Source organism: Podarcis erhardii, assembly GCF_964252035.2.
Source record: "Podarcis erhardii genome assembly, chromosome: 2".
NCBI lineage: Eukaryota > Metazoa > Chordata > Lepidosauria > Squamata > Lacertidae > Podarcis > Podarcis erhardii.
In genome coordinates this window covers 85,758,990-85,779,389 of record NC_138498.1, presented here as the reverse complement: position 1 = coordinate 85,779,389, position 20,400 = coordinate 85,758,990, and the positions used below count along the sequence as shown (strand labels likewise).

Here is a 20,400-nt window from a genome sequence, read left to right as displayed (position 1 = left end):
CCTCCTGACCCAGTCAATCAGTGCCCCCTCCAAAAAAACTCATCATAAAAATGGAGTAGTTTTAATATTGCCTCTGTCTCCATGCCTGAAAAAGCTCCGCCAATTACCTCAGCCTCAAAACTGGTCCTGTACATTTTGGGTGCATGCAATAATGTTACGACTAGTTGCCTAGTTGCTGAACTTAAGTTAGGGACTGTTACAGTGTAAGGATTAGGTAGAAACAACTGTTTATTTCCTTTTAATGCAGCCTCGTATTTCTCCTTCTCTCTTATCTTGAATCCTTTAATAAATTGTTGAATTAGACGCTTGAAGTTGACTGAGCAGCTACTGCTCCCTCGCTGAATTGGCCTAGCCCGAGTGTTGGCTGCTGGTGTCTCAAAGAGAATTAAAGGGAGATGCCTATGTCTGTGCTGCCTCTCCAAGAGATTGCCAGTCTGAGCTCCTGTGTGCTCAGACTAAGGCAACACACTTAGGCAGTGCTTCTCAGCCTGCTTTGCCTCGCAAGGAAGGTGAGAGTGTGGTCTCTTCACCACATACCTCTATGCAGATGCTTTGGGAGGTGCCTTCTTCTTCTTCCAAACACAGCTGAGACACAGTCAAACGTTCCACAATGTCTCTCACCTGGTTAATAGCAACAGAGGACCCATCTGTTGGAGATGCACATAGGAAGACGTTTATCAGAGTTTCTACTGCTTTCAAACTGGGGGAGAAAGGTGGTTAAAGAATGCTGTCTCTGGGAAAGAGCCAAGGCCCAGTGTTGCTGGTCTTTTTTCCTAGAGCCATTCCAAATACAATCCCCATTTGATTTTTGTTTTTGTAAATGGTAAAAAAAAAAGCCAACCAGTTGGGTGGTACTACTGCTGCTCCTCATCAATTATTATTTACACAAGAAAAACACTACTTGTGGCTAAGGACTGGCAAACCTGCCAATTTCATTTTCTCCCATTTCCCCCCTCCACATCTCCACATCAGTTTGTGGGTTAAAAAAAGAAGAATGAGAATTCACCAACATTATAAGTGTGATTTTCTCCTGTTATATACACATTTTTCTATGCATTTTTGCAAACCAATCTTCCCTAATTTAGTCCATTTTTGTTTGTTATCTTCACTGTTACATGCATCTTGTATATATCACTTGGCTAGAGAACTACTTTGCAAAATTCATAGAAGAAAAATTCAAAAGGACAGCTGTGTTTCAGTTTGCGTATTGTTTTTGGAAAGTGTGGATTCTATAGATGCCCCTTGAACCGAGTTGACATTTACCCTCATCGCTGCCTCTTGCACCTGGCTGCACAGCCAAAGTCCAAAACGATTTCGGGTCACCTTCCTTCCGTCCACGTTCAGGGGAGAAAGTTTGCTGCGCAGTCAAGGGAAGCCTTCCAGGATCAAACTCAGCAGAGGCAAGTTTTAACTGGACTTTAAACTGCCGAAGGAGTCAGTGGGGATTGTTTGAAGGACTGGCCAAGATGCGATCTTGCTTTGTAGGCAGGAGACGCTTTGTGTGTGCTGCTGGGCTGCTAGAAACCTGGGCGCACTGGAGGCCAGTGGGCTGTGGATTGCAACAGATGGGCTTGACTGCTCGAGGCACAGTTTGGAAAGAAAGCTAACTGTCTGGGCACTCACCCTGGTGGTTAAAATGAGCTTGAGCCACCTTATCTAATCTCTCTCCTGATATTTGCTGGGTGAAAGCATTTATTGCATCATGTTACTCCATGAGTACTTGCTGGCTGCCCCTGCTTTGCGAGTGTGTGTGTGCTTGTGCCTATTGATGCAGAGGGTGATAAGGAAAGGAGGCCTCCCCAATTTTATGTATCAGTCAATCCAAACTGGTCTCACTGGCAGATGGAGCCGCGCTTGTTACCTGTGGGCAGTGTGTTATCAGGGGTGTAAATCAGCAGAGCAAAGCTCTGTTTATATACATAAATTGCCCCCATCTGACAGTTTTAATACTGTCCTGACTCTTTTACCCTGAGCCAGGGGATAGACAAACGGATCGGCAGCCAAGGTATTGGGAAGCCGAGCAGCTGACTCACGGAGAGAAAGGGGCCTGGCATTCTTTCAAGCCTGGACTGTGGCAGCGAGTTGACTTTTCTGCAGGCTTGACCACTGATGCATGTGTGCACCCCTGGAGGGGGAGAAAGGCTGTTGAAATAGACCAGTCAAGCAGGAAGTCATCTGTTCTCCCTCTTTGCTAAATTAGTACCTGGAGAGCCAGTGACTAGGCACAGAAATGGGGAACTGTGTCTGTTTCCCTAAGGACATGATTCCTAAACTGAAGGTTTGGTCGAGGCGAGGGCAAAAAGCAGCAGCGCGTTGCTTCATTGCAGTGAATTGTGCAACTTGGAAGTTAAATGTCTTGCCTGACTTGTCTTGTCCTCCTCCTTTTCCTTCAAGCGCTCTCCCCACACCCCCATAAAAGCTTTGCGGTTGCCTGTGTTCGCGCTGAAGGAACTTTCCAGATAGTCATTCATTCCTCTATATTTGTTACACTGGTTGCCAGGGTGTATATGCGTGTGCCCAAATATACTCTTGGTTTGGCAACTCCATTTCAGAGGGACTTGCATTGTTGTTGTTGTTGAGTTGTTTAGTCGTGTCCGACTCTTCGTGACCCCATGGACCAGAGCACACCAGGCACTCCTGTCTTCCACTGCCTCCCACAGTTTGGTCAAACTCATGCTGGTAGCTTCGAGAACACTGTCCAACCATCTCGTCCTCTGTCGTGCCCTTCTGCTTGTGGCCTCCATCTTTCCCAACATCAGGGTCTTTTCCAGGGAGTCTTCTCTTCTCATGAGGTGGCCAAAGTATTGGAGTCTCAGCTTCACGATCTGTCCTTCCAGTGAGCACTCAGGGCTGATTTCCTTAAGAATGGATCAAACCGATCCATTCTTAAGGAAATGGACTTGCATTATTCCAGCAATAATTTGCAATATGTTGTTATGGAGAATGAGATTCTGCTGCACCTCATGCATCTCTTGTTATGGGTACTGCAGTTCGGCCCAGGGTACCTTCCCAGGTTCCCAGGTTCATGTTTTATCTCTCTCCCGACAAACCATGAGCTCTAACCAAAGTTTGCTTTCCTGGTTTAGAGGGCGTGATTGTCTGGAAGAGCTAAACAAGGAGCCCGGGTCCAGATGACATGCTCAGGTGAAACGTGGCTCAGCTCAGTGCAATGTAGCAGCAGAACAACTGGGGAGGAACAAAGGAGCTGTGATCTGCCCTCTGGGAGCCAGCACATTTGCTTGTGTGCACTAAGCCATGGTTTGGCTTAGTGCTTTGTTTTCCAATGAGGACAAAACGAAAGTTTAAACTTTGGCATCCGTCCTCCCCCACACTTTGTGCTGATTCAGTTTTGAGTATGCCTGTCGCTTGCCAGAAGGTTGACTTTTCAAACATCATGGGCATATGAACTTTGTTGAGGTCCCACATTCTCATCCAGCAAAGGGTTCAAGTGGTGGTCGTAGATTGCCCTGCAGCCACATCCTAGACAGCTCCATTAGTCAGATGAAGTAAATACTGGCACTCTCTTCAGCCTTCCCCAGAACAGGTGATCAGTGCTATCAAACCACAAGCATCATTGCCGATAATTCCACCCACCCACTTCTCTGGAAGTGTGCAAACAGGTACACTGCTGCATGCTTTTAAATTACATTAGTTTTCCTTATTTACTGTTGAGCAGAAATCGGAGTGGGGAAAATAGGTTTCTTTAAAAGCAAAACAGAAGAAACCTAGAAATAATTGTAATTAGAACTGAAAATTTTTGCAGTCAGCCTGACAGCCTGCTTTGACAAGTCTCCTGTTCCCTGAAATGCCCTGGATAGGTTTTTCATCTTTCCTCCAGAATATTTTGACATTTGTGCTTTCCTGGCTCTGTTTCTGAAGCCCAATGGAACCTGCAGCCTAATGAAAATGAGGGTCATTATTTTTTTCCTTTCCTTTTGGAGGATAATAATAGCTTTGACAATATAAAAAAGAAATCAGAATTAATCTGTTTACTCTAAGCTGTCTGCTTCCTGACCTGGCTTCAGCACCTGAGGGGACAGAGGAAGAACAAATTAGGGTAAGATTTAAATAGAAAACAAGGAGAGTGTTCCGAGTGCACTCCCCTCCCCTCTTAACACACACACACAAATGTTCCACCCAAAAAGCACCAAGCAGAACACTCAATAATTAGTGTCCTGCATCAAGCCAAAGTTTAACAGCAGTCAGCCCAAATCAGGGCTAGCAGATCAATCAAAACCTGTTTTGCTGAGGCATTTAGATTGGGCAGAGGTGTCCCTCCACCCAGAGAGGAGCCAACTCCTAGGGACTGGTGTCCCGTCAGCCCCCCCAATAAAATATTTGAGAGGGCTGCCCCACAGTTGATAAGCATTGCCATTCAAATGGTGTGTGTGTACCATTTATTGTGATCAGTTTTGTGAGGCAAGGCTTATCAGCTCCCCCCAATATTATATTCAGGTTGGCACCCCTGCTGCCCAGCCCTGTCAAGTCTCCAGCAGACTCCCATTGGATGCCACTGGCATCACTTTGCCAGTGCAGAGCTCCCCCTTCTATCCAACAAATGGGTGAGTGGAAGTGCCATTGGCTGGATCCCCAGGCTCAGCCTCAGAGCATTCAGCCAGGCTCAGAGCATTGTGGGAAATAAAATGGCTCCCTTAGTCTTGCCACTGGTGCTGCTTGGATTTCTGGGTTCAGAACTCTGTTTAAGGTGGAAGCAGAACAATGGAGGTAGATGACCTTCCTATTTTATGTCCTTCCACCACCCCCACCACCCAAAAAATATGTTATTGAGAGATATACTGCCTCTGTACATAATGGATCCATTTATTTATTTATAAAAATATTTATATGCCGCTATTCATTTTTCAAAAAATGGAGTGGTTTCAAACAGCGATATAGAAAACCATACAATTAAAAATATATATGAAAAAGTTAAAAAAAAGAAATTAGCACTGTATTATGGGAAGTATGCATTCTTCATTGCCTGCATGAGCCCAGTGGAATAGAATAATTCTGAGCAAGTGTTTAAAAGTTGAAAGGCATATGCTGAATCTCTGTTGTCAGAGTATTCCACAAGACTAGGCTGATGACACTAAAGGCTTGGTTCCTTCTTGCTGTCAAAAGAGCCTCACCACCTCGGGGAACTAACATGGCTCATAGGGGTTGAGAGTGTCAACCTCCATGAATTTGATCTAATTTAAATAACCAGCAGTTATGTGGGTGTTGGGAGGGGGTACAGACTGCCACCCCCAGAAACCAGTACATCCCAGAAATCCCAGATAAACAGTTTATTCAAAAGTATAGAAACAGGGTAAAGAGTAGAAACAGCAAGTAGGCATGATCAAAATTATAATAAAACATCAAAACCAGAGTATCCTTTAGGCAGAACTTACTCTCCTCATGCACTCTTGGTTTGGGTGGCTTCTGATGTCCGTGGCAGGATGAGGGGTCCAGAGGGCTGATGGAAGCATTTCATTTAGGTGAGATCTGATTGAAAGGTCCAGTCACAAGATGGGCACCTACTTCAGGGAAGTGAAGGTGCTGCGTGATGGTGGTGGGTAGTGGAAAACAGGAGAGGGAATGAAATAGGGTGACCCCTGCCAGCATCTGGAGAGCACTGGGTTGGCAAAGCCTGGCTTAATGTAATCCCATTACATTCTTGGAGATGTCTTGTTACCTTTTACATCTCCTCACAAAAAGGCAGCTGTGCTTTTACTACTCACTGTACTTCAGCCCACCCCTCGATTCACTTCACTCTGTGTCTGGCTGAACAAAATATATGCTACCTTAGTTCGGAACTTGCGTTGTGGGACAATGCAGGGCCTTTCAGTGATCATAGAGGGGTAAGGAACCTTTTCCAGTTCGAGGGCCACATTGCCTTCTGGGCAACCTGCCAGGGGCCATAGGCAAAAGTGGGAGGAGCAACAAGCATAAATCTTACTGTCAGCTGGTTTCTATACACTCACAGCCCCTTCTCTATCCTTCACCCAGGCAAGCAAGAAATATTATCCGAGTCCCGGGCACATTTCATCCAGGCCAAAAGACTCATGGCGAATGCAAAGCAGGTCTGGTGAGGGGTGCAGCTGAGGAGGCTGTGTGGCTTTGTGAGTGTCCCAAGGGCCAGAGATAAAAGGCCTCAGGACTGCATTTGGCCCTCAGGGCTGAGGTTCCCCACTCCAAATTAACGCAAGAGGGAATGCAAATGGAACTTAATGGGAAGGGACCCTTTTTCTATACCATTTGTGCCATGTCTTTGGCCATCCCGTCTGGGACTAAAAAGATGTTCATATCAGAAAATGAGGTAATGAGGGAACTTGAATCCCAAGAGGCCCATTTGGCTTTTTTTTTGAAGTTAACATGAAGACATTCCTTTTCCAAAGGCATTTGGAGAGGTGAGAGTTAATCTTAAGCAGTGGTGTGTAAACTTGTTTTCTTTTTCTTTTAAAAAAATAGTTATATTATTGTTTTCATTGTTCTACGGATTTGTAACCTACTTCTAGATAAAGGAAGGTTGGAAGTCTAGCAAATAAGTAACACAGAGGACTGGAGTCCAGCTTTTGCACGAGAACCTCTGAATTTGAGTTATGAACTTGACTCTGGGAAGTATCTTGGGCTGATTATGAAATAAATGGTGGCTAGATTTGGAATTGAAATACAGGGAGCACACAACTGCCTGTGTGCAAGTCCAGTTGACTCCAGTGGGACTTAGATCTGAGTAATACAAACCTAGAAGTACACTGTCACTGTTCTTTGTGCCACCTGCCCAAACTGACTTAGACTAATGACAAAAATACTAAGTGCTGCTCTTTGTTTTGATACTCTGAATAAGATGCAAAGACTCCAACGAGAGCAAGGACTCTTCACAGGAATGCAATGGCCTCATATCTTTGGCTATACATCTTAACTCATAAGGAGGTCCAGCGCCAAGGGCCTTCTGGTGGTTCCCTCATTGCAAGAAGTGAGGTTACAGGGAACCAGACAGAGGGCCTTCTTGGTAGTGGTGCCCGTCCTGTGGAATGCCCTCCCATCTGATGTCTGACTTTTAGAAAACATCTGAAGGCAGCCCTGTTTAGAGAAGTTTTTAATGTTTGAAGATTAATTGTATTTTTAATATTTTGTTGGAAGCCGCCCAGAGTGGCTGGGGAAACCCAGCCAGATGGGCAGGGTATAAATAATAAATGTTGTTGTTGTTGTTGTTGAGGAATATACTAGAACCTTCCATGGTTACTTCTTGTGCTAATCCTTACCATAAGCAGAAGACATCAACCTTCACCTAGCTTTCTGCTCCATTTAAGACAGTTAAGTTGTAATCCCACATGACTTCCCCCAAAGAATCATGGGAGCTGTAGTTTCTCGTCACAGAACTGCAGTTCCCAGCGCCCTTAAAGCACTGAATGTACTTTAAACGCATGGCATGGTCTTCAACCATGGATAAGATTCTCCCCCTATATGGGGACCTTATGAGGATTTCTTTGTATGTGGGCACTGTGCCTGCACATGAACGGATTGTCCCACGAATGTGCTATTTTAATGATTATTGATTAGCAATAATTACAGATGAACTGTAATTACAGTGATTGCTGATTTCCAGCTGGCTCATATACACTCCTAATCAGCTGAGGAAATAATCACTCCTTCCAATAGCAAATGCAGGTGCTGAGTGCTGCCAGGATTGAAGCCAAAATGAGAAACGAGGGGGAGGCATCAGCATGCTGGGGGAGAATTCTGAGAGGTCTCTCTGTTTATTTCAGAGCATTTTTAGCCCAACCGCCATCCACCAATCTCAGGGTGGGTTTCAAAAAAGGTGTGTAAAAGAACTAGAAATAAAGATTTAGTTGGTTTTCTTTTAATGATATAAGCAAGAAGGCAAATCCCTAAAACAACAGCCCCATGAGAACAGAGCAAGCTCACAAGCAAGAGACAGAATATTGACTGTTTATATTAAATTGAAGTAATTTGGTTTGATTTGTAATAATTTGGAAATTAATAAAAATAATAATAATAAACAGAATATTTACTGTTGGGAAAGAAAAATAGAAAAAAGAGCAGGAGGCAGGGGGCAATGGAGTTTCCACAAGGATAGCATGGCTGGCTGGACCTCTGAACCACTCCTGTTAGGAAGCGAGGATATACAGCAATGTTTTCTTGCCAGTCCCACTTGTAGCAGGGCTTGATCCATAGCTGTCAACTTTTCACTTTTCTTGCGAGGAATCCTATTCAGAATAAGGGAATTTCCCTTAAAAAGAAGGGAAAAGTTGACAGCTATGGCTTGATCCGAGCACCCTATTTGCTGAGCACCCTATTGGGGAAGGACCATACATCCATGACAAAGCATCTCCTTTGCATGCAGAGGGTCCTAGGTTTGAGCCCCAAAATCTCCAGGCAGGATTTGGAGAGTTCTCTTCCCCAAACCCCGGAGAGCCTCTGCCAGCCAGCATAGACAGCCCTGAGCTCAGCAAAATGGCCCAATGATCTGACTCGGTATAAGGCAGATTCCTACATCCCTTCAATGCTGGCTGTCCCTCTAGCAGACGCCGCAACATGCTGGGGTAGGAGGGAATGGCGAGAGGAAGCTGTGCCCTCCTAGCTGCATGAGGATTTACCGTCTCCCTCCCGCCCCCGTGGAAGATGATGACATTCACGTGGATTGACCCGCAGAGCCGCAGAAGTCCAGGTGAAGTCTTAAGGTGTAAGTCCCCCATTTGGACGAGCTTGCTCTCGGCTTGCCCTCGTCGGCCCACAATGGTGCCTAATGCCTTTTCAATTTGGCAGCCTGATGGCAGCAGTGAACCAGCAGCCAGTGGGCTTGTCAAAGGCATTCCTTCACTTTAATCCTATTGACAGAGGCTGCTGCCTGGAACAGGAACTGCAGGGTGAGCCATGTCAACAGCAGATTCTTATTACAGATAATATTGATGGGGCCTTTACTTGAATAATGAAGGGAAGAGCCCTCTGCTTTGACGTTTGTCTCCAAAACCTAGAATTACCAAGAGTTTAAACAGCGGAGGGGAGCTTAAGATAGTTGCATCTTAAAGGATCTGCTTTCTTGTCGCTTTCAGGGCTGGGGAAAGGAGTTTAGCCCATACGCCGCAAGCTCCGCACTGACCTTTTCACTCCTCTTAATAAATGTTACAGTTAAATAAAGTCTGATGGATTTTCCTATCTGCTGTAATGTGTTATCCACTTTCCAAAAAAGAAAGCTCCCAAATCCCTATTTAATATCAGTGTTACTCATTATCTTTGTTAGCTGTGGGGCAAAAGGCAGGGCAGGGACAAGACCACTCAGCCGGCATTATCCGTTGAAGTTCTCGCCACTGCCTCTTTTTATATGGGCAAGGCTCCGGGTGTTTTATTTGGGAGGCAGTGAAACCAGGTTTGCATCAACCAAGTCACAGTTTGTTGTGAAATTCAGTCCAGAAGCAGCACCAAATGGTTGCCTTGTCCCATCAGTGCAAGCATTTCTTGGAAGCACCTCCATCTTATCTGGATTGAACTACAGTTTGTTGGCTCTCATCCAGTCCATTACCAAGACAAGACAATGGCCCAGCACTTCCACTGCCTCACTTGAAGATGTAAATGACAAGCAGAGCTATGTGTCATAAGAATATTGCTGACAACGTACTCCAAAACTTCAGATGACCCCACTCAGCAGTTTCATGTCGATGTTAAATAGCATAGGGGATACAGTTCAGCCCTGAGGAACTATACCCTTCTTTTACAAGAGGGGAAATGATGACAAAAGAGGGAGGAGACCAAAATACAGGGAATGGGGCACTGTTATTTGTTAGGTACTCTTTGTCCCACCTGTTTCTTTACATGGCAATGGAGATGGGGTGATGCAGAGAACACAGTAGCCTGTTTTGATGCAGATAACATATCCAGAGAGATGTCTACTGAGCTGAGAGGTGTGCACTTCACAAACCCCTGAAACCACAGAAGGTTTCACTCTACTATAACTGCCTGCTAGGACTGAGTTTGGGGCAGTTAGTCCAGAACTCAAAATGGGTTATAGACCACAAGTGACTGGTCTCCAGCACCGTCATCTGCTGTTCCAGCTTTAAGAAATGAGTGAATTGCAAACAAACTGCCTTCCCTCCCAGTGGAGATTTATGCTTTCTGACTTCCTGACGACCGAGGTGTGGCATATAAACTACTCTTTGCTTCTCATAATAACTGGGGACAATTGAATAGGGCTTGCCTTGACGTCACCAAGTCTCCTTGTACAAGGCGTTCGCGTCCCAAAAGGAATAGGACTGGGGACTGGCTGGCCGAGGGAGGGTTTCTGAAAGGACAGAATGGCTCTGTGCCACCTGGGGCCCAGGCTGGCTGGAAGAAAACCGAATGGTTCTGATTACTCCTTTTTAAGAGAGCAAAAGTATTCAGCATTCGGGACACAGAGGGGCAGAAAGGTTACCTGTTGAGGAGCTTGCTGGAAAAAATAGCACATGGAGGTCCTTCTGAAGCCCAGCCAAACTCCCATTGATAGGTTTGGAGGGCCAAAGACAGCTGCAACAACCTGAGCCTCTCAACCAGCATTGGGGGTGGAGGGGAGCTTGTGCAAAGCTGAGGGCAACTAGGAACATAGGAAGCTGCCTTTTACTGAGACAGACCATTGGTCCATCTAGTCCATTGATGCATCTCACAGTGCACACAATGAGTGTGTCAGTATCATGTTAATAATGACAACTAGGAAACACAGGAAGCTGACCTATAACAGGATATGGGTCCATCTAGCTCAGTGTTGTCTATTGACCGGCAGCAGCTCTCTGAGGTTTCATACAGGAGATATTTCCAGCCCAGCCTGGAGTTGCTAAGGGTTGAACCTGGGACTTTCTGCTTGAAAGGCAGATGCTCTATCACTGATCTCTATGGGCCTCTGAATTACAGTCCTTCTCCTACTGCCCTAAGGAAGCAGCAGGCTCGGGCACCAAAGGTCCCTGCCCCACAGGACCGAAAGAAAACAACCTGCCTGCTAGCCTGGGTTTAGGAGGGCGTTGTTTTTTTCTGGGCACACGTATGTGTTTTTCAGTCTGCTGCAGTGTTTGAGCAGCAGGAGCTCATTTGGACAAGCTCAGAATTTGGAGCACAGGGAGGGGTGATGGCAGATATTTCTTGATGTCTTCTTGACAGCCTCTCTGTGCTACTGCAGGACTCAGTAGTGGCATCTTAACAGTCAGGGCCAGCCCACCCATGAGGCCAAGTGCGTCAACTGCCTCAGGTGGCAAGATCCACTGGGGTGGCAGATCCTGATGTTGAGCTTTCTTACACACACCTTGTTCCTGATGTAGCTCTTCCCTCATCCCTTCTTCCCTGGCAGAAGGGGGGACACCATTTTGGAGTTTACCTCAGGTGCTGGCCCTGTTAACAGTTTCAGGTCTTCATTTTGTCATTTTTCTGGATGTCTCCCTATTCCTCTCTAGTCAAAACCAGAATGCCCGCTGCCCCATTGCAATTTCTATGTATTGAGGAGCCCTCCAAGGGTATACTGTCCTTTGGGGTGTGCTTCTGTGAGTGTCAAAGGGTGCTGTGTGGAGAAAACTGTGGGGTGAGGTGGAAGGTAAACACCTGGCACTTCTGCACACCACAAGCAATGCCAAATAGATTGACAATAGCCAATGTGGTGCCCTGGGGATGTTTTCTAGGCTACAACTCCCATCATCCCTGACTAATCAGAATACAGTGGTACCTCGGGTTACAGACACTTCAGGTTACATACGCTTCAGGTTACAGACTCCGCTAACCCAGAAATATTTCCTCAGGTTAAGAACTTTGCTTCAGGATGAGAACAGAAATCTTGTGGCTGCGGTGCGACAGCAGCAGGAGGCCCCATTAGCTAAAGTGGTGCTTCAGATTAAGAACAGTTTCAGGTTAAGAACGGACCTCCAGAACGAATTAAGTACTTAACCTGAGGTACTACTGTATAATAGCCTGCTGGATCAGACTAATGGGCCATCTAGTCCATTATCGTGTCCTCAAAGTGGAGAACCAGATGCCTGTGGGAAACCAAGGAGCAGAACATGAGCAGAAGAGCACTCTCTCCTTCTGTAGTTTCCAGCAACTGGTATTGCTGCCTCCAACTGTGGAGGCAGACCATAGCCATCATCTCTAGTAGCCATTGATAGCCCTCCTCTCCATGACTTTGTCTAATCCTCTTTTGGCCATGCTGCTGGGGCTGCTGTGAGCTGGAGTCCAGCAACATCTGGAGGGCCCCACTTTGGCTTCCCCTGAAATAGACTTCTGCCGCCGCAGCAGCCGTGACTGTCTGCTTGCCGTGGATCGAGAAACTCTCACTTTTCCCGACAGGTGAGAAGCACTATCAAAGCTGAGCATCTTTTATTTCTCTTTCTCTCTCTTTACATAAGAGAAATGGGATACATGAGCTAGCATTTATGTAGCCTGAAATTTGAGAATTGCCAGCAATTTAAAAAAGCAATATTCCTAGCATAGTTGGAAAGCTGCGAATGTATTAAGTAACATTTTGTATTTCCTCCTGCTAGGGTTCTAGTACAATTATCAGATCTGTGTGGATTAACCCTTGGATTTAATAGGAATTTAGCAGCTATTTAATATGTGTGACACTATCCTTGCATGTAATGTGTCAGTTCCTCTTTTTTTATGCCTCTTGCCTTCACGTAGCCATTCTGAAATATAATGGTATAGAATGACTGTGGAGAAAGCAAAGTTCATTGGTTGTGCTGTGTGTTCAAACTTCCATAGTTAGCATAATACCCAGAATATGCAAGTCTTGGCTTCATTTGAAACATTATATAGTTGATAAGGAAGTCATGCTATAGTGTGTGTGTGTGTGTGTATTCAGTCACTTAAAAAAACCCCTCTACATAATTAGCCTGCCAGATAAGAACAACTGTGACTCTCTCCATCAATGTATGTGTTTGATTTTTTAAAAGTAAAGCTTTAGATTGTACAGATGCGTTTCAGAGATGAAGAGCCACGTGGCACTTTAAAAGGGGTTCTAGTGACAGATCATCTCCTTTAAGTACAAAGCCCCCACAAAACTGGTCTCCGTGCCGAATTGGTTCTCATAATAGATTCTCACAGAAAATGGAAAATGTACTAATTAAAAAGAATGCTGACAAGGGAGAATTCTGATGAGAAAGTTCTATCTGGAGCTTGTTAATTGCAGGGAAGGGACTCTCCCCGGTTTCATAGGAAGTATGGGGGGGGGAGATGCCCTAAGAAGCCAGAACCTCAACAAGTCTGAGCCAAACCTCTCCACAGAGTTCTAGCACTGATGTGAATGAAGCTGTTGAAATAATTTGGGTTAAGGACATGAGCAGTTCCCTAAACTGATTTTAGGGACCTAGGAAGCTTCCTTCTACCTAGTGTTGTCGTCAGTGGTGGTTAGTGCCCATTGGGGCTGGTGGGGAGAAGGCAGGGAGGCCAACAGTAGGTGGCGCCAGAGCCAATGACAGGTCTGAGTCAGCATAAGGCAGCTTCTATAATCCTCTTGCTGTGGTTACATGAGGTCCTTCCTGATTCCATTGTCCCAGCATAGCCCCCTTTCAGAGCTATCTGTCCTTATTCCCCCATGAACTGATGCTATTCTATGACTGTGCTGGACTGATTTATAGCTACTTCCTGATGTCTTCTGTAAGTTCCATTCCAATGTCCTAAATGTATCCATCTTACTGTATTAGTCCCAATCAAAAGCTTGTGGTGCTCATTGCCTAATATACCTGCAAAGTATTCCCTAACGGTCTTAAGAATTCCTTTTTTAAAAAAATAATATTTTATTAGATTTCCACAGTAAAAAGATTATAGAATTCTAGTTGCAGAGATTGTACAGAATTCTTCTTCTTCCTCCTCCTCCTCCTCCTCCTCCTCCTCCTCTTCTTCTTCTTCTTTATTACAACGTATGAAATATAGGTTACTATAATCTAGGGGATAAGAAGGGTTCCTTTGCATAATATTATTATCTTCCATTGGCAAGTGTGAGGTGGAGAATCCACTTTGTTACTAAGTAGATATAAATTGCACACATCTTTTAGCACACTGTTTTGACCAAAGCTTTGCAGGGCAGGATTTTTCCTGTGAATATCTTGCTTCTAATATCATTTTGAAGATATGGTGTGCAGCAGACAAAGAGAACAGAACGGACTTTCCCCTTAAATGAGGAGGACCCAACTAACTCTTGGTCACCAAGAGTTTCTGCTTTGCATTCTCTTGCTCTCCCTCCCTCCTCCCTCCCTCCCTCTCTTTGTGGCTGTAGCTGGCAGCCTGCTACTTCTTTGGGTACCCAGTCATGTTTTCCTGCATTCTCCCCCCAATGGAAAAAGCCAGAATCCCTTAGGATGTCTCCGTATGATTTTCTTCCCGGTATTTTCGTCTGGGAACCACAAAAAATGCTCAAAATCTAAATAGCAGGAAACAAAATGCAGACCTAGAGCACACTTCAATACACTTGCTGAACTAAAGCACAGTGCAAGAGGGATTTATTTGTAAATAGAATATGAAGGGTGTTTATTCCTTATTGATGAAGTGATTTATTGCACGAGGTCATACAAGTCATTAATAAAAGCATATTGGAAGGAAAGTTGCACCAGAGAAAAACTGTTGGTTTTTTATGTCCTGTTTATTCCAAGTCATGTTATTTGTGATGATCTGACATGCCAAGCTCCCCTCAGTTATAGGTAATAACATTTACTGAGTCAGACTATTTGTCTATATAGTCCAGTATTGCTTACTCTGACTGGCAATAGTTCTTCTAGGACTCAAACAGAGGTCCTTTCACAGCCTTAACAGAGCTTCTTTTAAGTTGAAATGCAGGGAATTGAACCTGAGACCCTTTACGCTGGGATCAATTAGTACCGGACAAGATGAATGGAAGGAAATGGCAGGTTTTAAGGGTCCGTGTGTCTGAAAATGCACCATGGGAGTTGGCACACCATGCATCTGACTTCTCAGGAGTTGGAAGCCAGCAGCATCATTAGAGTCCATTCCAAATTCTTGGTTGCTGAATATGACCAGATGGAAATGGGTGTTGGCTGTGCAAGAGCAACAGGTGGAGGATATTTTAAGATTCACATCTTCAGACAGCAGAGGGAAATAAAGGGGGAATAAATGTGAGACACTTCCAGGCATCTCCTGCCCTCTTACTTCCAAGCATGCCCACCTGGAAATAAATGCCATTCCATGAGTTGCTTTGGAAAGGAGTCTACCACGCCTGGGGGAAGGCTGAGCTGCTGCCCATGAGTTTTGGAGGTTTCTGGGAGATCTGACAAATAGAAACAGGAACCAGATGGGATTCACGGCTGCTGGAAAGGAAGATCCATAACCCATGTTGAAAAGTGAAGACACTTTAGTTTTCTTTTGGAAACATTCTTCCATTGGTAGTCGTTTTCAGATTCCCCCACTCCCCCCTTTTTTGGCTGAGCAGCACAGGAGATTTCCTGTTTATTATTATACAGTGGTGCTTTAGTGGAGAGGCCACTGGGTTCTTCAATGGCCCGTGTATTTTATTTTTAGGAAATATTTTCTTGCAGAACAAGAGTCACTGTATGCCCTTTGTTTGCTTAATAGTATTCTTCATGTCATCGGCTTGTCAATCCGTGTCCTAATTTCTTTCCCCTTAGGCATTTTGCATGGAAATGAAGCACTGACTTGCTGTTTGTTCCAGGGGCTTGGACAGAGATAGCAATAAGGATAGCAATGGATTGGTTGTAGCTCACTTCCTACAACCAATTCACCTATGTTGAACATGTGTGGGGGGGGATTGTGCCCACCACTTCACCTCCCACCTCTGCGTCTTTATCTGAACGTCTGAACAGAATCAACCTGTGTATAAGCTCTGTGTATTGGCTCTTTCTGGCTACAGACTGTGCACTGGTTCTCTTCAAAGCTCCAGTTATGGGTAAGATCCTATTCAGAGGTTCAGCTAAAGCAGGAGTGGGGAACTTGCAGGTGCTGCTGGACTATAACTCCCACCACCCCCTGCCCATTAGCCATAGTGCCTGGGGCTGATGGGAATTGGAGTGGAACAAAATCTGGTGGCCCCCACTCCTGGATCAGAGCAAGCCAGAGGCCATGGTCAGCCTTCACACTTGCCTTCAATGATGATTCTTCACCTGAATTCAACTTTACTCTTCTGAAACACCTAAACCCAGTGCCCTAAATATGGACAACAGCCTATCCTGCCAAATATGAGAAGAGAGAGGAAGAAACATTATTCTGAAGCTTGTTACCCCTTTTTCTAATACTGTAGAGAGATGGGGGAATCGTTTTGTTCACCAGAGAAAGTTAAACATGACCAGGTTCAATTGAGCTTAATAATGTACTTCAGGGTAGTCAATGTTTCGAATAGTAAGGGATGGTGGCAGTTGTGGTCCAAATTATCTGGAGGATTTCCTGGAGGAGCTGTAGTCTGAAACATCTGGTTTTCTAGATCCATTTCAATCAGGATTCAGGCCTACTTTGGGCACAGAAACTGCCTTGGTCGCCCTTTATGGTGACCTTTGTCAGGAGAAAGACACGGGGAGTGTGAGGGCACTGTGTGTTGTGTTGTGTTGTTTCTGCTCCTACTTGGGTGGTAGGCTCCAGAAGTTGGTGCTTGGAAGATATTGCTCTGCCCTGTGGGTTCTCTGGTTTGGGATACTGTAGTGGTTGGTCTTGTCCTTCATGCTGTTTAACATCTACATGAAACCGCTGCGTGGGGTCATACAGAGTTTTGGAGCACACTTTCATCAGTATGCTGAACACACATAGCTCTTTTTCTCCTTTTCATCTTCTGCAGGTGAGGCGGTGGATGTGCTGAACTGGTGCCTGGTTACGATAATGGACTGGATGAAGGCCAATAGGATGAAGCTTAATCCAGATGGGACCGAGATGCTGCTGAAGTTCTTCTTTTTTGCTGCTGAAGCTTTTTTTTGGCTTCTGCTGGTCCTGTTTATGGTTATTGAAATGGTTTTATTGAAATGTATTGTTTTGGTTATGTGTCTAGGGATGATGGGAGTTGTAGTTCAGCAACATATAGAGGGCCAGTGGTTTCACACATCTGTTTTATGTTATGCCTTTTTTGGTGCTTAATCTTTTTGTAAGTCACTGAGAGATTTTTTTTTTTTTTTTGCAGTGAGCAATGGATAAGTCCAACAATAGAAAATATCAGTTAAATGTTAAATGACCTTAGTCAATTTCCCATTTTACATCCTTGTGAAGATTCTATAGTTGCATACACACCACACATTTAAAGCACATGGCTCCCCCCCCCCAAGAATCCTGGGAACTGTAGTTTACCCTTCACAAGACTACAATTCCCAGTGCCCTTTTCCATGGACCATGGTCTCCACTTCCTTGAGGAATGACTTCCAGGGGGTGACCCAGAGGTCCTGAGCAAAGAGATTTTTCTGCTATTTTCCAGATCTCCTGATCCTTCCCCTATTAAAAACAACAACTAATGTCCCCCACCCTTTTTGTTTCATTCAGTCTTGCAACAACCCTATTCCATTGAATGAAAGGTGGAGTATAAATGTTTAAATACAGAAAATAAGTATTAGTTAGGCTTCTGTTATTATTTTCATTTTGCAAAAGGAGAAGTGAAGTTCAGAGATCATAGCCAAGTAGCAGCTGGGCAGGGTGGAATCATGCAATTTCTCCACTACAAGTCTATTTTAGATACCCTTCCTGTTGGGAAGCTGTACTCTGGAATACTCCTTAATAAATATTTATTGGGAAGTTCTAGCAATGTATTGGCTCCCCGGAACAATGAAACACATGCTTCAGTTTAAGCTAAAGAGAAACCCCCTGGTTGTATCAACTAGGTTACTTAGTAAAAAGCATGTGCTTAAATACTTCTCTAGGCCTGGGGTGGGGTGAGAACTGTTTCGTGCTGAGCCCCATTGAGGTGGCCACACCCGTGACCCATCCTCGCTTAGCACCGCTTTGTGGAAAAGTCCCTTGCCTTTGCACACTGCAGAAAGATGTTACGAAATCCTGGCCCTGACAGAGAGCAGATGCATTATTGGGAAGCCCTCGGGTCACAAGAGGGCTAATAGTCACATTCCTGGCTGCAATGGCAAAAGATTTACACCCCATGCTCCTTGCCTCACCCTGCACCAGGCTGAGGGCTCCCGGCCTAACCAGCCCCCTTGGCTTTAATTGTTGTGTTAATGGCCCTTTTATTTGAAGCAGATCCCCTGGCTTACAGAGGAGAATGTCATTATGTTGTATTTTAGATCTATTTACATTCAACTTGCCACAGGGATAACATTCTAATTATTTTCTATAGCTGACAGCACTAGCGTCTGCTGGTATTATAGACCCCCTTAGACCTGATTACATGGTCTGTTTTTCTTCAAATCACCCACAAATGACACTGTGGAGCAGGTTTATTATCGACTGGCGTACCTTTGCTTAACACGGCCCGCTCCTGAAACAAATGCACAGAGAAGGTAATGCATGTTTGGAGCTTGTGTCTTTGTCTTCAGGAAGGCAGAGGGGCTTAGAAAGGTTAAGCCCACAGTTAACCTCCTCTTCTTCTTAAACCTTTAGCACATACCCCTTAAGAGATGGAGGCACCACTGCACGGTCTTGCGTAGCACACTTCCTATATCAACGGCATCCCACGGCAATTGACAAGGAGGGCCGTGAAGCCCAGAGGTAGCTAGTTAAGTCATAAATAACAATAGCAAGTTGTAAAGTCGAAGGGAAAGGACCCCAAAGGGTGGTGTCAGGTTGGTTTAGATCACAGATTAGGAGGAGGAACCTTCAATAGGGCAAGGTGACAACTGATAGGACAGAGGAGCAGTCACATTTTAGAAGAATGGCTTCGTTTTTTCTTTCTTGCCCCTGCGAGAGGGTTAACAGTTGCACTGTGTAATTGGTAATGGCTGGAGATAAGAGGCTCAAGGAGCCTTCAGACAAAGGCATTAAGAGATGTCAAGGTGACAGAAGATGGAGGTCTGTTTGAAGACTTCTTCAGTCAAGGGTGATGAGGAGGGTGTGGCGCCTTTAATAAATAAGGAACACGAGGAAAGGGAAAGAAGAATCTGGGTTGAAATGTCTATGGTAAATTGATTGTCCCTTCCAGCTATGATTCTATGATCATCTATGATTGCGGCTGGCCTGCTTGGGTAGGTTAAAGGCTAGCAGCATGATCCTGTACATGCTTAGGCAGAAGTTAAGTCTCATTGTTTCCAGTGGGGCTTACTCCCAGGTATATGTGCATGGCATTGCAAACTCAGATTTGGTATAAGCAGGAAATACAATTGCATCCTCTTGTTTGGGGTCATGTGTTTCCGGAGCCAGCATGAGATTTCTCAATTAGAAATAATTATTTGATTTTTTTTAAAAAAATCTTTTTAAAAAACAACAATGGTGATGTGTCATTCCAGAATTTCCTGACTCTAATGAGCCCAGTAAATGAACCTGTCTCCTCCTCCACCCCCAGTGCTTAATATGCAATTGTACAGTTGCATGTGTAGGCTGACTGGGGATGAAACGCATTAGGTCATGATGCAAAATTCATGTGAAATGTTCGAGAAAGATCTATGGCCAGAAGATTAGAGCCTGATCGTCAGATATAAGCTCTATGGAGGTCAAAGGGAGTTACATACAGCAAGCAAGTGAAGGATTTCAGGTTTCAGTGTCTTCCTGTTCCTGCTAATAAAACTTTCCAACACTTTCATTTCCCCCCTATATGTTTACCTGAGGAAAAATGTTGGCATAATCTCTGAACTGAATATTAATGTTAGCATGAGCATAAGAGTAGGCTTTAATACAAAATATATTGTATGTGATAAGTTAATGAAGCTGGAAATTGGGGCAGGGAACCAGATGCTGTTGGACTACAACTCCCATCATCCCTGGCCATTGACCATGATGGCTGGGGCTAATGGGACTTGAAATCCAACAATATCTGGAGGGGCATATGCTCCGCAGCCCTGCTGTTGATTGAGAGGAGTCTCCAAAGGGTAGGACCACCTTGCTTTGCTTAATAGCTGTCTAATGGTGCGTATGTGAGAGAGTGGCAGGAGAGGCACTGTTGTTCTTTCAGTGGATCTAGGTCTGGGAAGCCAGTATATGGTTCCTCACAGTTCTTCCTTTTTTCTTCTTTCCAGGTGCTGGTTAAACAGCTCAAACCAGGAATCTATACAGCAAATGTCAGCCTCATCTATGAGTATAGTTGACTGTCTGTCTACCCACTCGGTCTTAATTATTCTTAATTTTATGTGTGTGTGTGTGAAAGGTTTGCAGCTTTGAAACTTGTCAACAAACATCTATAGGGCTATCTAAGAATGACAGATTACGAAAACCAATCCTTTCCTAATTTGCTCAAGATTAATGTTTAGAATTTCCATTGATTTTGACTAACCCCTCCTCCTCTCTTCTTGCATTTGTGTTGAAACGTGGTTTAGACATGGAGGGCAGAAATCAAGAGGGGAAAGTCTT

At 44.7% G+C, this 20,400-nt stretch overlaps 1 long non-coding RNA gene across 1 annotated transcript in view; it reads left to right on the top strand.

Moving 5' to 3' along the window:
* Positions 1-20,193, top strand: part of LOC309334819 — a 48,921-nt gene extending 28,728 nt beyond the window's left edge. Inside the window, exons 3-4 of the long non-coding RNA XR_014153285.1 lie at positions 16,748-18,609; positions 20,070-20,193. This is a non-coding gene — a long non-coding RNA (uncharacterized lncRNA). The remainder of the gene's footprint in view (positions 1-16,747; positions 18,610-20,069) is intronic.
* The last annotated feature ends 207 nt before the right edge of the window (positions 20,194-20,400 follow it).